The sequence below is a fragment of the Hyla sarda genome, unplaced genomic scaffold (genome assembly GCF_029499605.1).
Source record: "Hyla sarda isolate aHylSar1 unplaced genomic scaffold, aHylSar1.hap1 scaffold_474, whole genome shotgun sequence".
NCBI classification, from domain to species: Eukaryota; Metazoa; Chordata; class Amphibia; order Anura; family Hylidae; genus Hyla; species Hyla sarda.
In genome coordinates, this window is record NW_026610486.1 from 30,323 (window position 1) to 45,483 (window position 15,161).

Below are 15,161 nucleotides of genomic sequence, written 5' to 3' on the forward strand. Positions count from 1 at the left end.
TCCATCATCCCTGACCCCAGGAGATCACAATCTAATATCCTATCATACAATGTATCACTCCCATCATCCCTGACCCCAGGAGATCACAATCTAATCTCCTATCATACAATGTATCACTCCCATCATCCCTGACCCCAGGAGCTCACAATCTAATCTCCTATCATACAATGTATCACTCCCATCATCCCTGACCCCAGGAGATCACAATCTAATCTCCTATCACATACAATGTATCACTCCCATCATCCCTGACCCCCAGGAGATCACAATCTAATCTCCTATCATACAATGTATCACTCCCATCATCCCTGACCCCAGGAGCTCACAATCTAATCTCCTATCACACAATGTATCACTCCCATCATCCCTGACCCCAGGAGATCACAATCTAATCTCCTATCATACAATGTATCACTCCCATCATCCCTGACCCCAGGAGATCACAATCTAATCTCCTATCATACAATGTATCACTCCCATCATCCCTGACCCCAGGAGATCACAATCTAATCTCCTATCACATACAATGTATCACTCCCATCATCCCTGACCCCCGGAGCTCAGAATCCAATCTCCTATCATACAATGTATCACTCCCATCATCCCTGACCCCAGGAGATCACAATCTAATCTCCTATGATACAATGTATCACTCCCATCATCCCTGACCCCAGGGGATCACAATCTAATCTCCTATCATACAATGTATCACTCCCATCATCCCTGACCCCAGGAGATCACAATCTAATCTCCTATCATACAATGTATCACTCCCATCATCCCTGACCCCAGGAGATCACAATCTAATCTCCTATCATACAATGTATAACTCCCATCATCCCTGACCCCAGGAGATCACAATCTAATCTCCTATCATACAATGTATCACTCCCATCATCCCTGACCCCAGGAGATCACAATCTAATCTCCTATCATACAATGTATCACTCCCATCATCCCTGACCTCAGGAGATCACAATCTAATCTCCTATCACATACAATGTATCACTCCCATCATCCCTGACCCCAGGAGATCACAATCTAATCTCCTATCATACAATGTATCACTCCCATCATCCCTGACCCCAGGAGCTCACAATCTAATCTCCTATCATACAATGTATCACTCCCATCATCCCTGACCCCAGGAGATCACAATCTAATCTCCTATCACATACAATGTATCACTCCCATCATCCCTGACCCCAGGAGATCACAATCTAATCTCCTATCACATACAATGTATCACTCCCATCATCCCTGACCCCAGGAGCTCACAATCTAATCTCCTATCATACAATGTATCACTCCCATCATTCCTGACCCCAGGAGATCACAATCTAATCTCCTATCATACAATGTATCACTCCCATGGTTGGGGCCCCCGCCACTCATCTCCACGGTCTATGGAGGGTTAAATGGAGCGGCTCCCGTGTGACACTTGAGTTTTTTTTTTATTCAGCTGTAAAATCTCAGCGTCTATGTGGAGTTTTTTTGTGAAGGGAATTAGTTAAATAAGATGCGGCCCCCCGTACACGACCCACTTCCCCTCTGAATGAAGGATCGGAGAGTTTTCTGTCTCTCATCTCACTAAACCTAAAAATTGCTTTGTGATCCCTGAGACTCGGCTCCTCTTCAGATTAGTGTAAAAGTGACTGAATATGACAACCATCCAGCCGCCGTATGGAGAGGATTTACCCGCAGAATATACGGGCAAAATAAGTCTCTTAACTCCCAGCCGATCGAGCACCACTCACAACACCTAAGAGGTCACCCACCGTCTAAGGCCCCTGGAGGGAAGTAGGCCAGGTATGTGAGGGCCGAGGGGTAAAGAAGGTCAGGTATATGGGGGCCGAGGGGTAAAGAAGGTCAGGTATATGAGGGCCGAGGGGTAAAGAAGGTCAGGTATATGGGAGCTGAGGGGTAATGAAGGACAGGTATATGAGGGCCGAGGGGTAAAGAAGGTCAGGTATATGAGGGCCGAGGGGTAAAGAAGGACAGGTATATGGGGGCCGAGGGGTAAAGAAGGACAGGTATATGGGAGCTGAGGGGTAACGAAGGACAGGTATATGAGGGCCGAGGGGTAAAGAAGGTCAGGTATATGGGGGCTGAGGGGTAAAGAAGGACAGATATATGGGGGCTGAGGGGTAAAGAAGGTCAGGTATATGGGGGCCGAGGGGTAAAGAAGGTCAGGTATATGAGGGCCGAGGGGTAAAGAAGGTCAGGTATATGGGAGCTGAGGGGTAATGAAGGACAGGTATATGAGGGCCGAGGGGTAAAGAAGGTCAGGTATATGAGGGCCGAGGGGTAAAGAAGGACAGGTATATGGGGGCCGAGGGGTAAAGAAGGACAGGTATATGGGAGCTGAGGGGTAACGAAGGACAGGTATATGAGGGCCGAGGGGTAAAGAAGGACAGATATATGGGGGCTGAGGGGTAAAGAAGGTCAGGTATATGGGGGCCGAGGGGTAAAGAAGGTCAGGTATATGAGGGCCGAGGGATAAAGAAGGTCAGGTATATGAGGGCCGAGGGGTAAAGAAGGTCAGGTATATGAGGGCCAAGGGGTAAAGAAGAACAGGTATATGGGGCCCGAGGGGTAAAGAAGAACAGGTATATGGGGGCCGAGGCGTAAAGAAGGACAGGTATATGGGGGCCGAGGGGTAAAGAAAGTCAGGTATATGAGGGCCGAGGGGTAAAGAAGGTCAGGTATATGGGGGCCGAGGGGTAAAGAAGGTCAGGTATATGAGGGCCGAGGGGTAAAGAAGGACAGGTATATGGGGGCTGAGGGGTAACGAAGGACAGGTATATGAGGGCCGAGGGGTAAAGAAGGTCAGGTATATGAGGGCCGAGGGGTAAAGAAGGTCAGGTATATGGGGGCCGAGGGGTAAAGAAGGTCAGGTATATGAGGGCCAAGGGGTAAAGAAGGACAGGTATATGGGGGCTGAGGGGTAAAGAAGGACAGATATATGGGGGCTGAGGGGTAAAGAAGGACAGGTATATGAGGGCCGAGGGGTAAAGAAGGTCAGGTATATGATGGCCGAGGGGTAAAGAAGGTCAGGTATATGATGGCCGAGGGGTAAAGAAGGACAGGTATATGAGGGCCGAGGGGTAAAGAAGGTCAGGTATATGAGGGCCGAGGGGTAAAGGAGGACAGGTATATGAGGGCCGAGGGGTAAAGGAGGACAGGTATATGAGGGCCGAGGGGTAAAGAAGGTCAGGTATATGAGGGCCGAGGGGTAAAGGACGACAGGTATATGAGGGCCGAGGGGTAAAGAAGGTCAGGTATATGGGGGCCGAGGGGTAAAGAAGGTCAGGTATATGAGGGCCGAGGGGTTAAGAAGGTCAGATATATGAGGGCCAAGGGGTAAAGAAGAACAGGTATATGGGGGCCGAGGGGTAAAGAAGAACAGGTATATGGGGGCCGAGGCGTAAAGAAGGACAGGTATATGGGGGCCGAGGGGTAAAGAAGGTCAGGTATATGGGGGCCGAGGGGTAAAGAAGGTCAGGTATATGAGGGCCGAGGGGTAAAGAAGGTCAGGTATATGAGGGCCAAGGGGTAAAGAAGAACAGGTATATGGGGGCCGAGGGGTAAAGAAGAACAGGTATATGGGGGCCGAGGCGTAAAGAAGGACAGGTATATGAGGGCCGAGGGATAAAGAAGGTCAGGTATATGAGGGCCGAGGGGTAAAGAAGGTCAGGTATATGAGGGCCAAGGGGTAAAGAAGAACAGGTATATGGGGGCCGAGGGGTAAAGAAGAACAGGTATATGGGGGCCGAGGCGTAAAGAAGGACAGGTATATGGGGGCCGAGGGGTAAAGAAGGTCAGGTATATGGGGGCCGAGGGGTAAAGAAGGACAGATATATGGGGGCCGAGGGGTAAAGAAGGACAGATATATGGGGGCTGAGGGGTAAAGAAGGTCAGGTATATGAGGGCCGAGGGGTAAAGAAGGTCAGTTATATGAGGGCCGAGGGGTAAAGAAGGTCAGGTATATGAGGGCCGAGGGGTAAAGAAGGACAGGTATATGAGGGCCGAGGGGTAAAGAAGGACAGGTATATGAGGGCCAAGGGGTAAAGAAGGACAGATATATGAGGGCCAAGGGGTAAAGAAGGTCAGGTATATGGGGGCTGAGGGGTAAAGAAGGTCAGATATATGAGGGCCAATGGGTAAAGAAGGACAGATATATGGGGGCTGAGGGGTAAAGAAGGTCAGGTATATGGGGGCCGAGGGGTAAAGAAGATCAGGTATATGAGGGCCAAGGGGTAAAGAAGGACAGGTATATGAGGGCCGAGGGGTAAAGAAGGACAGGTATATGGGGGCTGAGGGGTAAAGAAGGTCAGATATATGAGGGCCAAGGGGTAAAGAAGGACAGATATATGGGGGCTGAGGGGTAAAGAAGGTCAGATATATGAGGGCCAAGGGGTAAAGAAGGACAGATATATGGGGGCTGAGGGGTAAAGAAGGTCAGGTATATGGGGGCCGAGGGGTAAAGAAGGTCAGGTATATGGGGGCTGAGGGGTAAAGAAGGACAGATATATGAGGGCCAAGGGGTAAAGAAGGACAGATATATGGGGTCTGAGGGGTAAAGAAGGTCAGGTATATGAGGGCCAAGGGGTAAAGAAGGACAGATATATGGGGGCTGAGGGGTAAAGAAGGTCAGGTATATGGGGGCTGAGGGGTAAAGAAGGTCAGATATATGGGGGCTGAGGGGTAAAGAAGGTCAGTTATATGGGGGCTGAGGGGTAAAGAAGGACAGATATATGAGGGCCGAGGGGTAAAGAAGGTCAGGTATATGGGGGCTGAGGGGTAAAGAAGGTCAGGTATATGAGGGCTGAGGGGTAAAGAAGGTCAGGTATATGAGGGCCGAGGGGTAAAGAAGGTCAGGTATATGGGGGCCGAGGGGTAAAGAAGGTCAGGTATATGAGGGCTGAGGGGTAAAGAAGGTCAGGTATATGAGGGCTGAGGGGTAAAGAAGGTCAGGTATATGGGGGCTGAGGGGTAAAGAAGGTCAGGTATATGAGGGCTGAGGGGTAAAGAAGGTCAGGTATATGAGGGCTGAGGGGTAAAGAAGGTCAGGTATATGGGGGCTGAGGGATAAAGAAGGTCAGGTATATGAGGGCTGAGGGGTAACGAAGGTCAGGTATATGAGGGCCGAGGGATAAAGAAGGTCAGGTATATGAGGGCTGAGGGGTAAAGAAGGTCAGGTATATGAGGGCTGAGGGGTAAAGAAGGTCAGGTATATGGGGGCTGAGGGGTAAAGAAGGTCAGGTATATGAGGGCTGAGGGGTAAAGAAGGTCAGGTATATGAGGGCCGAGGGATAAAGAAGATCAGGTATATGAGGGCTGAGGGGTAAAGAAGGTCAGGTATATGAGGGCCGAGGGGTAAAGAAGGTCAGGTATATGGGGGCTGAGGGATAAAGAAGGTCAGGTATATGAGGGCCGAGGGGTAAAGAAGGTCAGGTATATGAGGGCCGAGGGGTAAAGAAGGACAGGTATATGGGGGCTGAGGGGTAACGAAGGACAGGTATATGAGGGCCGAGGGGTAAAGAAGGTCAGGTATATGAGGGCCGAGGGGTAAAGAAGGTCAGGTATATGGGGGCCGAGGGGTAAAGAAGGTCAGGTATATGAGGGCCAAGGGGTAAAGAAGGACAGGTATATGGGGGCTGAGGGGTAAAGAAGGACAGATATATGGGGGCTGAGGGGTAAAGAAGGACAGGTATATGAGGGCCGAGGGGTAAAGAAGGTCAGGTATATGATGGCCGAGGGGTAAAGAAGGTCAGGTATATGATGGCCGAGGGGTAAAGAAGGACAGGTATATGAGGGCCGAGGGGTAAAGAAGGTCAGGTATATGAGGGCCGAGGGGTAAAGGAGGACAGGTATATGAGGGCCGAGGGGTAAAGGAGGACAGGTATATGAGGGCCGAGGGGTAAAGAAGGTCAGGTATATGAGGGCCGAGGGGTAAAGGACGACAGGTATATGAGGGCCGAGGGGTAAAGAAGGTCAGGTATATGGGGGCCGAGGGGTAAAGAAGGTCAGGTATATGGGGGCCGAGGGGTAAAGAAGGACAGGTATACGGGGGGCCGAGGGGTAAAGAAGGACAGGTATACGGGGGGCCGAGGGGTAAAGAAGGACAGGTATATGAGGGCCGAGGGGTTAAGAAGGTCAGATATATGAGGGCCAAGGGGTAAAGAAGAACAGGTATATGGGGGCCGAGGGGTAAAGAAGAACAGGTATATGGGGGCCGAGGCGTAAAGAAGGACAGGTATATGGGGGCCGAGGGGTAAAGAAGGTCAGGTATATGGGGGCCGAGGGGTAAAGAAGGTCAGGTATATGAGGGCCGAGGGGTAAAGAAGGTCAGGTATATGAGGGCCAAGGGGTAAAGAAGAACAGGTATATGGGGGCCGAGGGGTAAAGAAGAACAGGTATATGGGGGCCGAGGCGTAAAGAAGGACAGGTATATGAGGGCCGAGGGATAAAGAAGGTCAGGTATATGAGGGCCGAGGGGTAAAGAAGGTCAGGTATATGAGGGCCAAGGGGTAAAGAAGAACAGGTATATGGGGGCCGAGGGGTAAAGAAGAACAGGTATATGGGGGCCGAGGCGTAAAGAAGGACAGGTATATGGGGGCCGAGGGGTAAAGAAGGTCAGGTATATGGGGGCCGAGGGGTAAAGAAGGACAGATATATGGGGGCCGAGGGGTAAAGAAGGACAGATATATGGGGGCTGAGGGGTAAAGAAGGTCAGGTATATGAGGGCCGAGGGGTAAAGAAGGTCAGTTATATGAGGGCCGAGGGGTAAAGAAGGTCAGGTATATGAGGGCCGAGGGGTAAAGAAGGACAGGTATATGAGGGCCGAGGGGTAAAGAAGGACAGGTATATGAGGGCCAAGGGGTAAAGAAGGACAGATATATGAGGGCCAAGGGGTAAAGAAGGTCAGGTATATGGGGGCTGAGGGGTAAAGAAGGTCAGATATATGAGGGCCAAGGGGTAAAGAAGGACAGATATATGGGGGCTGAGGGGTAAAGAAGGTCAGGTATATGGGGGCCGAGGGGTAAAGAAGATCAGGTATATGAGGGCCAAGGGGTAAAGAAGGACAGGTATATGAGGGCCGAGGGGTAAAGAAGGACAGGTATATGGGGGCTGAGGGGTAAAGAAGGTCAGATATATGAGGGCCAAGGGGTAAAGAAGGACAGATATATGGGGGCTGAGGGGTAAAGAAGGTCAGATATATGAGGGCCAAGGGGTAAAGAAGGACAGATATATGGGGGCTGAGGGGTAAAGAAGGTCAGGTATATGGGGGCCGAGGGGTAAAGAAGGTCAGGTATATGGGGGCTGAGGGGTAAAGAAGGACAGATATATGAGGGCCAAGGGGTAAAGAAGGACAGATATATGGGGTCTGAGGGGTAAAGAAGGTCAGGTATATGAGGGCCAAGGGGTAAAGAAGGACAGATATATGGGGGCTGAGGGGTAAAGAAGGTCAGGTATATGGGGGCTGAGGGGTAAAGAAGGTCAGATATATGGGGGCTGAGGGGTAAAGAAGGTCAGTTATATGGGGGCTGAGGGGTAAAGAAGGACAGATATATGAGGGCCGAGGGGTAAAGAAGGTCAGGTATATGGGGGCTGAGGGGTAAAGAAGGTCAGGTATATGAGGGCTGAGGGGTAAAGAAGGTCAGGTATATGAGGGCCGAGGGGTAAAGAAGGTCAGGTATATGGGGGCCGAGGGGTAAAGAAGGTCAGGTATATGAGGGCTGAGGGGTAAAGAAGGTCAGGTATATGAGGGCTGAGGGGTAAAGAAGGTCAGGTATATGGGGGCTGAGGGGTAAAGAAGGTCAGGTATATGAGGGCTGAGGGGTAAAGAAGGTCAGGTATATGAGGGCTGAGGGGTAAAGAAGGTCAGGTATATGGGGGCTGAGGGATAAAGAAGGTCAGGTATATGAGGGCCGAGGGATAAAGAAGGTCAGGTATATGGGGGCTGAGGGATAAAGAAGGTCAGGTATATGAGGGCTGAGGGGTAACGAAGGTCAGGTATATGAGGGCCGAGGGATAAAGAAGGTCAGGTATATGAGGGCCGAGGGATAAAGAAGGTCAGGTATATGGGGGCTGAGGGATAAAGAAGGTCAGGTATATGAGGGCTGAGGGGTAACGAAGGTCAGGTATATGAGGGCCGAGGGATAAAGAAGGTCAGGTATATGAGGGCTGAGGGGTAAAGAAGGTCAGGTATATGAGGGCCGAGGGATAAAGAAAGTCAGGTATATGAGGGCTGAGGGGTAAAGAAGGTCAGGTATATGAGGGCTGAGGGGTAAAGAAGGTCAGATATATGAGGGCCGAGGGGTAAAGAAGGTCAGGTATATGAGGGCCGAGGGGTAAAGAAGGACAGGTATATGAGGGCCAAGGGGTAAAGAAGGACAGGTATATGAGGGCTGAGGGGTAAAGAAGGTCAGATATATGAGGGCCGAGGGGTAAAGAAGGTCAGGTATATGAGGGCCGAGGGGTAAAATAGGCCGCCATGATCTACATGTCTATATTTGTTTCACTTCAGATATCAGGAGGCGCCAATTGTAATCTTTGCTACTAATCCCAAATTAATTCAGAGTAAATGAGCTGTCAGCCCCAGATTGATTTATTGTCCTTTGCCGTCTCCGAGTAACAGAAGGAAGGGGCCTCGCGTCCTGGAAGATGGCGCCTAAGGCTGGGAGCCAGGAAGGAGCTGGGCCTCATCTGTCATGGCCGCTGCTGAGTGAGGAACTCCCCACATCTCCACTCGGCCGCCTGTAGGAATTGGGGGCACACGACTCTGTCACGCTAAAAGACATCCATGGTTCAAACAATTAGCAACCACACGCTGCAAAGTAACCGGCGGCCATGCTGCTCCACGTAGAGGACATATTACCGCCATTCATCACCACAAGTGACTGCTCACCGTGCACCTGACTCATGGGGTCAAACCATTTCAGAATAACCTGCTCTGATGGAAAAGCTCTAGTCAGGGTCCATCCTGGGGATGCCAAACCCACCTAGTCTATGCTGAGTAAATGGGGGGTGCCACATGGGCTCAGGCTCCATGGTGAATGGCAGACGGTGGGCTCAGGCTCCATGGTGAATGGCAGACGGTGGGCTCAGGCTCCATGGTGAATGGCAGACGGTGGGCCCAGGCTCCATGGTGAATGGCAGACGGTGGGCCCAGGCTCCATGGTGAATGGCAGACGGTGGGCCCAGGCTCCATGGTGAATGGCAGACGGTGGGCCCAGGCTCCATGGTGAATGGCAGACGGTGGGCTCAGGCTCCATGGTGAATGGCAGACGGTGGGCTCAGGCTCCAAGGTGAATGGCAGACGGTGGGCTCAGGCTCCATGGTGAATGGCAGACGGTGGGCTCAGGCTCCATGGTGAATGGCAGACGGTGGGCCCAGGCTCCATGGTGAATGGCAGACGGTGGGCTCAGGCTCCATGGTGAATGGCAGACGGTGGGCTCAGGCTCTGTGGTGGGTGTTGGGCTCAGGTTCTGTGATAGGTGGTGGGCTCAGGTTCTGTGGAGGGTGGTGGGCTCAGGTTCTGTGGAGGGTGGTTGGCTCAGGTTCTGTGATAGGTGTTGGGCTCAGGTTCTGTGATAGGTGGTGGGTTCAGGTTCCGTGGTGGGTGGTGAGCTCAGGTTCCGTGGTGGGTGTTGGGCTCAGGTTCTGTGGTGGGTGTTGGGCTCAGGTTCTGTGGTGGGTGTTGGGCTAAGGTTCTGTGATAGGTGGTGGGCTCAGGTTCTGTGGTGGGTGGTGGGCTCAGGTTCTGTGGAGGGTGGTGGGCTCAGGTTCTGTGGTGAATGGTGGGCTCAGGTTTTGTGGTGGGCTCAGGTTCTGTGGTGGGTGTTGGGCTCAGGTTCTGTGGTGGGTGTTGGGCTCAGGTTCTGTGATAGGTGGTGGGCTCAGGTTCCGTGGTGGGCTCAGGTTCTGTGGTGGTTGTTGGGCTCAGGTTCTGTGATAGGTGTTGGGCTCAGGTTCTGTGATAGGTGGTGGGCTCAGGTTCTGTGGTGGGTGGTGGGCTCAGGTTCTGTGGTGAATGGTGGGCTCAGGTTCTGTGATAGGTGCTGGGATCAGGTTCTGTGGTGGGTGTTGGGCTCAGGTTCCGTGGTGGGCTCAGGTTCTGTGATAGGTGCTGGGATCAGGTTCTGTGGTGCGTGTTGGGCTCAGGTTCCGTGGTGGGCTCAGGTTCTGTGGTGGTTGTTGGGCTCAGGTTCTGTGATAGGTGGTGGGCTCAGGTTCTGTGGTGGGTGTTGGGCTCAGGTTCTGTGATAGGTGGTGGGCTCAGGTTCTGTGATAGGTGGTGGGATCAGGTTCTGTGGTGGGTGGTGGGCTCAGGTTCTGTGGTGAATGGTGGGCTCAGGTTCTGTGATAGGGGGTGGGATCAGGTTCTGTGATAGGTGGTGGGATCAGGTTCTGTGGTGGGTGTTGGGCTCAGGTTCTGTGGTGAATGGTGGGCTCAGGTTCTGTGGATAGGTGGTGGGCTCAGGTTCTGTGGTGGGTGTTGGGCTCAGGTTCTGTGATAGGGGGTGGGATCAGGTTCCGTGGTGGGTGGTGAGCTCAGGTTCTGTGGTGGGTGTTGGGCTCAGGTTCTGTGGTGGGTGTTGGGCTCAGGTTCTGTGATAGGTGTTGGGCTCAGGTTCTGTGGTGGGTGTTGGACTCAGGTTCTGTGATAGGTGGTGGGCTCAGGTTCTGTGGTGGGTGGTGGGCTCAGGTTCTGTGGAGGGTGGTGGGCTCAGGTTCTGTGGAGGATGGTGGGCTCAGGTTTTGTGGTGGGCTCAGGTTCTGTGGTGGGTGTTGGGCTCAGAATCTGTGGTGGGTGTTGGGCTCAGGTTCTGTGATAGGTGATGGGCTCAGGTTCCTTTGTGGGCTCAGGTTCTGTGGTGGTTGTTGGGCTAAGGTTCTGTGGAGGGTGGTGGGCTCAGGTTTTGTGGTGGGCTCAGGTTCTGTGGTGGGTGTTGGGCTCAGAATCTGTGGTGGGTGTTGGGCTCAGGTTCTGTGATAGGTGATGGGCTCAGGTTCCGTGGTGGGCTCAGGTTCTGTGGTGGTTGGTGGGCTCAGGTTCTGTGGTGGGTGGTGGGAAAAGGTTCTTTGGAACCTGATCTCACCACCCACCATTCCCCAAAGAACCTTTTCCCACCACCCACCACAGAACCTGAGCCCACCAACCACCACAGAACCTGAGCCCACCACGGAACCTGAGCCCATCACCTATCACAGAACCTGAGCCCAACACCCACCACAGATTCTGAGCCCAACACCCACCACAGAACCTGAGCCCACCACAAAACCTGAGCCCACCACCCTCCACAGAACCTTAGCCCAACAACCACCACAGAACCTGAGCCCACAACGGAACCTGAGCCCATCACCTATCACAGAACCTGAGCCCAACACCCACCACAGATTCTGAGCCCAACACCCACCACAGAACCTGAGCCCACCACAAAACCTGAGCCCACCACCCTCCACAGAACCTGAGCCCACCACCCATAATTCACTATGGAACCTGATCTCACCACCCACCATTCCCCATAGTGAATTATGGGTGGTGGGATCAGGTTCTGTGGTGGGTAGTGGGCTCAGGTTCTGTGGAGGGTGGTGGGCTCAGGTTCTGTGATAGGGGGTGGGATCAGGTTCTGTGGTGGGTGGTGGGCTCAGGTTCTGTGGAGGGTGGTGGGCTCAGGTTCTGTGATAGTTGGTGGGCTCAGGTTCTGTGATAGGTGGTGGGCTTAGGTTCTGTGATAGGTGGTGGGATCAGGTTCTTTGGTGGGTGGTGGGCTCAGGTTCTGTGGTGAATGGTGGGCTCAGGTTCTGTGATAGGGGGTGGGATCAGGTTCTGTGGTGGGTGGTGGGCTCAGGTTCTGTGGTGGGTGTTGGGCTCAGGTTCTGTGATAGGTGGTGGGCTCAGGTTCTGTGGTGGGTGTGGGATCAGGTTCTGTGGTGGGTGGTGGGCTCAGGTTCTGTGGTGAATGGTTTGCTCAGGTTCTGCGGGGGGTGTTGGGCTCAGGTTCTGTGATAGGTGATGGCATCAGGTTCTGTGGTGGGTGGTGGGCTCAGATTCTGTGGATAGGTGGTGGGATCAGGTTCTGTGGTGGGTGGTGGGCTCAGGTTCTGTGGTGGGTGGTGAGCTCAGGTTCTGTGATAGGTGGTGGGATCAGGTTCTGTGGTGGGCTCAGGTTCTGTGGTGGGCTCAGGTTCTGTGATAGGTGGTGGGATCAGGTTCTGATATAGGTGGTGGGATCAGGTTCTGTGGAGGGCTCAGGTTCTGTGGAGGGTGGTGGGCTCAGGTTCTGTTGTGGGTGTTGGGCTCAGGTTCTGTGATAGGTGATGGCATCAGGTTCTGTGGTGGGTGGTGGGCTCAGATTCTGTGGATAGGTGGTGGGATCAGGTTCTGTGGTGGGTGGTGGGCTCAGGTTCTGTGATAGGTGGTGGGCTCAGGTTCTGTGGTGGGTGTTGGGCTCAGGTTCTGTGATAGTTGTTGGGCTCAGGTTCTGTGGTGGGTTTTGGACTCAGGTTCTGTGATAGGTGGTGGGCTCAGGTTCTGTGGAGGATGGTGGGCTCAGGTTTTGTGGTGGGCTCAGGTTCTGTGGTGGGTGTTGGGCTCAGGTTCTGTGGTGGGTGTTGGGCTAGGGTTCTGTGATAGGTGGTGGGCTCAGGTTCTGTGGAGGGTGTTGGGCTCAGGTTCTGTGGTGGGTGTTGGGCTAGGGTACTGTGATAGGTGGTGGGATCAGGTTCTGTGGAGGGTGGTGGGCTCAGGTTCTGTGGAGGGTGGTGGGCTCAGGTTTTGTGGTGGGCTCAGGTTTGTGGTGGTTGTTGGGCTAAGGTTCTGTGGTGGGTGTTGGGATCAGGTTCTGTGATAGGTGGTGGGCTCAGGTTCTGTGATAGGTGGTGGGCTCAGGTTCTGTGGTGGGTGTTGGGCTCAGGTTCTGTGATAGGTGGTGGGATCAGGTTCTGTGGTGGACTCAGGTTCTGTGGAGGGTGGTGGGCTCAGGTTCTGTGGTGAATGGTGGGCTTAGGTTTTGTGGTGGGCTCAGGTTCTATGGTGGGTGTTGGGCTCAGGATCTGTGATAGGTGGTAGGCTCAGGTTCTGTGATAGGTGGTGAGCTCAGGTTCTGTGATAGGTGGTGGGATTAGGTTCTGTGGTGGGTGGTGGGCTCAGGTTTTGTGGTGGGCTCAGGTTCTGTGGTGGGTGTTGGGCTCAGGTTCTGGGATAGGTGGTGGGCTCAGGTTCTGTGATAGGTGGTGGGCTCAGGTTCTGTGGAGGGTGGTGGGCTCAGGTTCTGTGGTGGGTGTTGGGCTCAGGTTCTGTGGTGGGTGGTGGGCTCAGATTCTGTGACAGGTGGTGGGCTCAGGTTCTGTGATTGGTGGTGTGTTCAGGTTCCGTGGTGAGTGGTGAGCTCAGGTTCTGTGATAGGTGGTGGGTTCAGGTTCCGTGGTGGGTGGTGAGCTCAGGTTCTGTGGTGGGTGTTGGGCTCAGGTTCTGTGGAGGGTGGTGGGCTCAGGTTCTGTGGAGGGTGGTGGGCTCAGGTTCTGTGGTGAGTGTTGGGCTCAGGTTCTGTGATAGGTGGTGGGCTCAGGTTCTGTGGTGAGTGTTGGGCTCAGGTTCTGTGATAGGTGGTGGGTTCAGGTTCCGTGGTGGGTGTTGGGCTCAGGTTCTGTGGTGAATGGTGGGCTCAGATTCTGTGATAGGTGGTGGGCTCAGGTTCTGTGGTGAGTGTTGGGCTCAGGTTCTGTGATTGGTGGTGTGTTCAGGTTCCGTGGTGGGTGGTGGGCTCAGGTTCTGTGATAGGTGGTGGGTTCAGGTTCCGTGGTGGGTGTTGGGCTCAGGTTCCGTGGTGGGTGGTGGGCTCAGGTTCTGTGGTGGGCTCAGATTCTGTGATAGGTGGTGGGCTCAGGTTCTATGGTGAGTGTTGGGCTCAGGTTCTGTGATTGGTGGTGGGCTCAGATTCTGTGATAGGTGGTGGGCTCAGGTTCTGTGATAGGTGGTGGGCTCAGGTTCTGTGGTGAGTGTTGGGCTCAGGTTCTGTGATTGGTGGTGGGCTCAGATTCTGTGATAGGTGGTGGGCTCAGGTTCTGTGGTGAGTGTTGGGCTCAGGTTCTGTGATTGGTGGTGTGTTCAGGTTCCGTGGTGGGTGTTGGGCTCAGGTTCTGTGATTGGTGGTGGGCTCAGATTCTGTGATAGGTGGTGGGCTCAGGTTCTGTGGTGAGTGTTGGGCTCAGGTTCTGTGATTGGTGGTGTGTTCAGGTTCCGTGGTGGGTGTTGGGCTCAGGTTCTGTGATAGGTGGTGGGCTCAGGTTCTGTGATAGGTGGTGGGCTCAGGTTCCGTGGTGGGTGGTGGGCTCAGGTTCTGTGGTGGGCTCAGGTTCTGTGGTGAGTGTTGGGCTCAGGTTCTGTGATTGGTGGTGGGCTCAGATTCTGTGATAGGTGGTGGGCTCAGGTTCTGTGGTGAGTGTTGGGCTCAGGTTCTGTGATTGGTGGTGTGTTCAGGTTCCGTGGTGGGTGGTGGGCTCAGGTTCTGTGGTGGGCTCAGGTTCTGTGGTGAGTGTTGGGCTCAGGTTCTGTGATTGGTGGTGGGCTCAGATTCTGTGATAGGTGGTGGGCTCAGGTTCTATGGTGAGTGTTGGGCTCAGGTTCTGTGATTGGTGGTGGGCTCAGATTCTATGATAGGTGGTGGGCTCAGGTTCTGTGATAGGTGCTGGGCTCAGGACAACGTTCTGTGTGGTTGAAAAATCACTGCAGATTCTCAGAGCACAGACATGGTTGCTCATGAAGCTGAGGGCCCTGTGGGGAGTGAAGTTCCATCTTCTGTCCACATGTAGGTTCTTCTGGCTTTATCTCTCTTGCAGGTTTTCAGTCATAGTCATCACCATAGTCCTTATTACCAGGAGTCGTTACCTGTCATCGGAGTCTGTCACAACCCAGCAGGGACCCAGAATGTCCAAAGTGACTTCTGTGGCCCCTGGAAGCAGAGGGGTTAACGTTGACCTCAGACAGAGTCCCTAATTCCCCCACACAGACACTTGGACTCTGGATTTATAAATTCCAGCAATCTCGGTTTCCAAATCCTGGCAGCTTCTAAGGGGCTTGTCTAGTCTAAGGATCCTTTAGAAAAACGGCTTAGAGTTTAAGATGAAGGAAACGCAGGCGGCTAAAGTGA